Source organism: Mesoplodon densirostris, chromosome 4, assembly GCF_025265405.1.
Source record: "Mesoplodon densirostris isolate mMesDen1 chromosome 4, mMesDen1 primary haplotype, whole genome shotgun sequence".
Classification (NCBI taxonomy): domain Eukaryota; kingdom Metazoa; phylum Chordata; class Mammalia; order Artiodactyla; family Ziphiidae; genus Mesoplodon; species Mesoplodon densirostris.
The window spans coordinates 83,710,061-83,716,662 of record NC_082664.1 but is presented as its reverse complement, the minus strand read 5'-3'; positions in this window follow the sequence as shown (position 1 = coordinate 83,716,662).

The window sequence follows — 6,602 nt, the reverse complement described above, 5'->3', positions numbered from 1 at the left end:
GACATTTAGGTTGCTTCCATGACCTGGCTATTGTAAATAGTGCTACAATGAACATTGTGGTACATGACTCTCTGAATTATGGTTTTCTCAGGGTATATGCCCAGTAGTGGGATTGCTGGGTCATATGGTAGTTCTATTTGTAGTTTTTTAAGGAACCTCCATACTGTTCTCCATAGTGGCTGTATCAATTTACATTCCCACCAACAGTGCAAGAGGGTTCCCTTTTCTCCACACCCTCTCCAGCATTTACTGTTTGTAGACTTTTTGCTGATGGCCATTGTGACCCGTGTGAGGTGATACCTCATTGCAGTTTTGATTTGCATTTTGCTAATGATTAAAGATGTTGAGCATTCTTTCATGTGTTTGTTGGCAGTCTGTATATCTGTGGAGAAATGGCTATTTAGGTCTTCTGCCCATTTTTGGATTGGGATGTTTGTTTTTTAATATTGAGCTGCATGAGCTGCTTGTATATATTGAAGATTAATCCTTTGTCAGTTGCTTTGTTTGCAAATATTTTCTCCCATTCTGAGGGTTGTCCTTTCGTCTTGTTTATGGTCTCCTAAGCTGTGCAAAAGCTTTTAAGTTTCATTAGGTCCCATTTGTTTATTTTTGTTTTTATTTCCATTTCTCTAGGAGGTGGGTCAAAAAGGGTCTTCCTGGGGCCTCCCTGGTGGCGCAGTGGTTGAGAGTCCGCCTGCCGATGCAGGGGATACGGGTTCGTGCCCCGGTCTGGGAGGATCCCATATGCCGCGGAGCGGCTGGGCCCATGAGCCATGGCCGCTGGGCCTGCGCGTCCGGAGCCTGTGCTCCGCAACGGGAGAGGCCACAACAGTGAGAGGCCCGCATACCGCAAAAAAAAAAAAAAAAAAAAAAGGGTCTTCCTGTGATTTGTGTAATAGAGTGTTCTGCCTATGTTTTCCTCTAAGAGTTTTATAGTGTCTGGCCTTAAATTTAGGTCTTTACTCCATTTTGAGTTTATTTTTCTGTATGGTGTTAGGAAGTGTTCTAATTTCATTCTTTTACATGTACCTGTCCAATTTTCCCAGCACCACTTACTGAAGAGGCTGTCTTTTCTCCACTGTGTACTCTTGCTTTCTTTATCAAAGATAAGGTGACCATATGTGCATGGGTTTATCTCTGGGTTTTCTATCTTGTTCCACTGAGCTATATTTCTGTTTTTGTGCCAGTACCATATTGTCTTGATTACTGTAGCTCTGTAGTATAGTCTGAAGTCAGGGAGTCTGATTCCTCCAGCTCTGCTTTTTTTCCCTCAAGACTGCTTTGGCTATTCGGGGTCTTTTGTGTCTCCATACAAATTTTAAGATTTTTTGTTCTAGTTCTGTAAAAAATGCCATTGGTAATTTGATAGGGATTGCATTGAACCTGTAGATTGCTTTGGGTAGTATAGTCATTTTCACAATATTGATTCTTCCAATTGAAGAACATGGTATATCTCTCCATCTGTTTGTATCATCTTTAATTTCTTTCATCAGTGTCTTATAGTTTTCTGCATACAGGTCTGTTGTCTCCTTAGGCAGGTTTATTCCTAGGTATTTTATTCTTTTTGTTGCAGTGGTAAATGGGAGTGTGTCCTTAATTTCTCTTTCAGATTTTTCATCATTAGTGTATAGGAATGCAAGAAATTTCTGTGCATTAATTTTGTATCCTGCTACTCTACCAAATTCATTGATTATCTCTGGTAGTTTTCTGGTAGCGTCTTTAGGATTCTCTAAGTATAGTATCATGTCATCTGCAAACAGTGACAATTTTACTTCTTCTTTTCCAATTTTGATTCCTTTTATTTCTTTTTCTTCGCTGATTGCTATGGCTAAAACTTCCAAAACTGTATTGAATAATACTGGTGAGAGTGGGCAAACTTGTCTTGTTCCTGATCTTAGAGGAAATGGTTTCAGTTTTTCACTATTGACAACAATGTTGGCTGTGGGATTGTCATATATGGCCTTTATTATGTTGAGGTAGGTTCCCTATATGCCCACTTTCTGGAGAGTTTTTATCATAATTGGGTGTTGAATTTTGTTGAAAGCTTTTTCTTCATCTATTGAGATGATCATATGGCTTTTATCCTTCAATGTGTTAATATGGTGTATCACATTGATTGATTTGCATATATTGAAGAATCCTTGCATTTCTGGGATAAACCCCACCTGATCATGGTGTATGATCCTTTTAATGTGCTGTTGGATTCTGTTTGCTAGTATTTTCTTGAGGATTTTTGCATCTATGTTCTTCAGAGATATTGGCCTATTGTTTTCTTTTTTTGTGACATCTTTGTCTGGTTTTGGTATCAGGGTGATGGTGGCCTTGTAGGATGCATTTGGGAGTGTTCCTCCCTCTGCTATATCTTGGAAGAGTTTGAGAAGGATAGGTGTTAGGTCTTCTCTAAATGTTTGATAGAATTCACCTGTGAAGCCATCTGGTCCTGGGCTTTTGTTTGTTGGAAGATTCTTTTTTTTTTTTTTTTTTTGCAGTACGTGGGCCTCTCACTGTTGTGGCCTCTCCCGTTGTGGAGCACAGGCTCCGGACTCACAGGCTCAGCAGCCATGGCTCACGGGCCCAGCTGCTCTGTGGCATGTGGGATCCTCCCGGACCGGGGCACGAACCCATGTCCCCTGCATCGGCAGGCGGACTCTCAACCACTGTGCCACCAGGGAGGCCCTGCACTTTGTTTTGATTCCCAACTCAAGAACTGTCTGTGGCTGCTTTTTGTGTACTAAATGCCCAAGGCTGCTTCTCATGTCATCCACCCCAAGGTAGTTTTCACTGAGCCTTCCATTTCTCTCATCTCTTCTGAACACATGCAAAAATTCTATACTGACATATTTTTTATTTTATTTATTTTATTCCAAAAAATGTTCTTAGATTCCTACTGTATATCACATTAAGGGAATGGGGGCTTTACTTTCTAAGATTTCTTTTATCTTCTCAAAATGTCTAGTATTGTACCCTCAACAGTGTTGACAGAAGTTACCCGTTGCCTCTCCAAAATCTGAAGGCAGCTCATGTGAAGCTGGGTCATCACACACCTTGTGCAATTCAGAACTATAAATTTAAAAGGCACAAAATGATATCAAGATGAAGAAATCCCAAGAGTTAATCAGCTACCTCAAATCAGATATATCAGAGTTCAACATTTACATGGCCTTTTCCATATATCACCACAGTAATCCTCAAGTGCTACTAAACTGCCTTTTTGGTTCAGTTTTAAATTAATTAAAACAAGTGCTCCTGGGGCTTCCCTGGTGGCACAGTGGTTGAGAGTCCACCTGCTGGTGCAGGGGACACGGGTTCGTGCCCTGGTCCGCGAAGATCCCACATGCCCCGGAGCGGCTGGGCCCGTGAGCCATGGGCGCTGAGCCTGCACGTCCGGAGCCTGTGCTCTGCAGTGGGAGAGGCCACAACAGTGAGAGGCCCGCGTACTGCAAAAAAAACAAAAAACAAAAAACAAAAAAAACCAAGTGCTCCTATAAAAACTTAGAACTCTGTAGAAAAATAGTACAGAGTAAAAGGGAGGACTCCAGTCTTGCTTGCCTAAAGGTGACCACTATTAACAGTTTAGAATATATAATTTCAGATCCTTTTCTATGTATTTATAGACATACACACATAATGAACACAAGTTTTACATATTATTCTACTTCTTTTTTAACATGCCAAGTACATTTTCGACAGTAGAGTTCATTCTTGTAAATGATTATATGGTATTTTATAATGTGAGTATACTATACTTTATCTGTTTCTCTCTATAAATGGATATCAGTCATTGCAGACTTTGATTTTTCTGCTAGAAACAATGTTTTAATGAACATCTTTGTACACTTATCTTTGAGCTTAAAAGTGAAGAGTTCTCTTTGAAAGATTTATATTAATGAAATTACAAGGTCAAAGAGAACGAATATTTTAAATAATGAGAGATAATACCAAATTGTCTTCCAAAAATGCTCTTCCATTTTTTTAATCAATTATTTTCTCACCAATAGCGTATGAGAGTACCCTTTTCTCTATACCCTCACTCAAAGTGGATATTAACAATCTCTTTTAGATTAGCTCAGTGCTTTGTGACCACCTAGAGGGGTGGGATAAGGAGGGTGGGAGGGAAGCACAAGAGGGAGCAGATATGGTGATATATGTATACATATAGCTGATTCACTTTGTTATACAGCAGAAACTGACACAACATTGCAAAGCAGTTATACTCCAATAAAGATGTTTAAAAAAAAATCTCTTTTAATTTTTGCCATTCTAGTACCACCCAACATGGTATCTTATTGCTGTTTTATTTTGCCTTTCTCTAATCATTAGGTTAAATTTTATTCATGTTTCTTCAGTGAATTTCCTAATCCAAATGTTTCTCATTAACTTCTATATGCCTCAATTTCCTTAGCTGTTCCCCTTAGCTGAATATTGTTGTGAAGTAACTGTTATGAAAATACTCATTTATTAAACATTCTTCTGCATGGGTCACTATCTTTTCTAAGAAAAATAATAGATAAAAAAATAAAAATACAGCTGACTCTTGAAAAACGCTGGGGTTAGGGACACCAACCCACTCAGTAGAAAACCTGTGTATAACTTCACAGTCGGGCCTCCATATTGAAAGTTCCACATCCACAGATTCAATCAACCTGATTGGGTAGTACTGTAGTATTTATTATTTTTAAAAATCCACTTATAAGTGGACTGACACAGTTCAAACCTGTGTTGTTCAAGGATCAACTAGGGCTTTTCAAAATTTTCATTCCTGTATTTGATATTCTATTTTTGTTTATGTACTTTTAAAATTTGCTTTTTCTCCAGTCACATGGCAACACTGTATACATTGTATTTCAACTAGCAATAACAATACATATACTTCAGGGAGAAATTCAGTGGAACTACATATGTTCTATTACTATAAAATGTACCTTTGTCCATAGTGTTCCCCAGCACAGTTTCCCCAGCACAAAGATATTAAATAAAACCAGCATTATTTCAAAAGGTGTTATGAGACAGAAACTTAACTTTATCATATTAGACCGGTAATATAGCATAACCCTCTCAATAAATACATATGAGCAGATGTTCCTGGAATCTTACATAAAAGTGTGGTACTATTTATATGGCCCAGAATTGCCAAAGCAATCCTGAGGAAAAAGAACAAAGCTGGGGCATAACCCTTCCAGACTTCAGACTATATTACAAAGCTACAGTAATCAAAACACTGTGGTATTGGCACAAAAACAGACTTGGAGATCAATGGAACAGAATAGAGAGCACCCATGCACCTATGGTCAATTAATCTATAACAAAGGAAGCAATAGTATAAAATGGAGAAAGCAAGTGGTGTTGGGAAAGCTGGACAGCCTCATGTAATTCAATGAAATTAGAACAATCTCTCACACCATATACAAAAATAAACTCAGAATGGTTTAAAGACCTAAATATAAGATATGACACCATAAAACTCCTAGAAGAGAACATAGGCAAAACGTTCTCGGACATAAATAGTAGTAATATTTTTTTGATCAGTCTCCCAAGGCAAAAGAAATAAAAGCAAAAATAAACAAATGGAACCCAATCAAACTCAAAAGCTTTTTCACAGCAAAGGAAATCATCAACAAAAAGACAACCTACAGAATGAGAAAAAATACTTGCAAATGATGCAAGCAACAAGGGCTTAATTTCCAAAATATACAAACAGCTCATACACTCAATATAAAAACAAACAAACAACCTAATCAAAAAATTGGCAGAAGACCTAAATAGACATTTCTCCAAAGAGGACATACACATGGCCAACAGGCATATGAACAGATGCTCAATTACATCACTAATTACTAGAGAAATGCAAATCAAAACCACAATGAAATATCACCTCACATTGGTCAGAATGGCCATCATCAAAAAGTCTACAAAGGGCTTCCCTGGTGGCGCAGTGGTTGGGGGTCCGCCTGCCGATGCAGGGGACGTGGGTTCGTGCCCTGGTCCAGGAGGATCCCACATGCCGCAGAGTAGCTGGGCCCGTGAGCCATGGCCGCTGGGCCTGCGCGTCCACAGCCTGTGCTCCGCAATGGGAGAGGCCACAGCGGTGAGAGGCCCATGTACCGCAAAAAAAAAAAAAAAAAAAAGTCTACAAATAATAAATGCTAGAGAGGGTGTGTGGAGGAAAGGGAACCCTCCTATACTGTTAATGGGAATGTAAATTGATGCAGCCCCTATGGAAAACAGTATGGAGGTTCCTTAAAAAACTAAAAATAGAGCTACCATGTGATCCAGTAATCCCCCTCCAAGGCATATATCCAGAAAAGATGAAAACTCTAATTTAAAAAGATACATGCACCCCATTGTTCATAGCAGCATTATTTATAATAGCAGGACATGGAAACAATCCAAGTGCCCATCAACAGGTGATTGGGGACTTCGCTGGTGGTACAGTTGTTGAGAATCCATCTGCCAATGCAGGGGACACAGGTTCGAGCCCTAGTCCAGGAAGATCCCACATGCCATGGAGCAACTAAGCCTGTGCACCACAACTACTGAGCCTGTGCTCTAGCACCCATGAGCCACAACTACTGAGCCTTCGCACCACAGCTACTGAAGCCTGC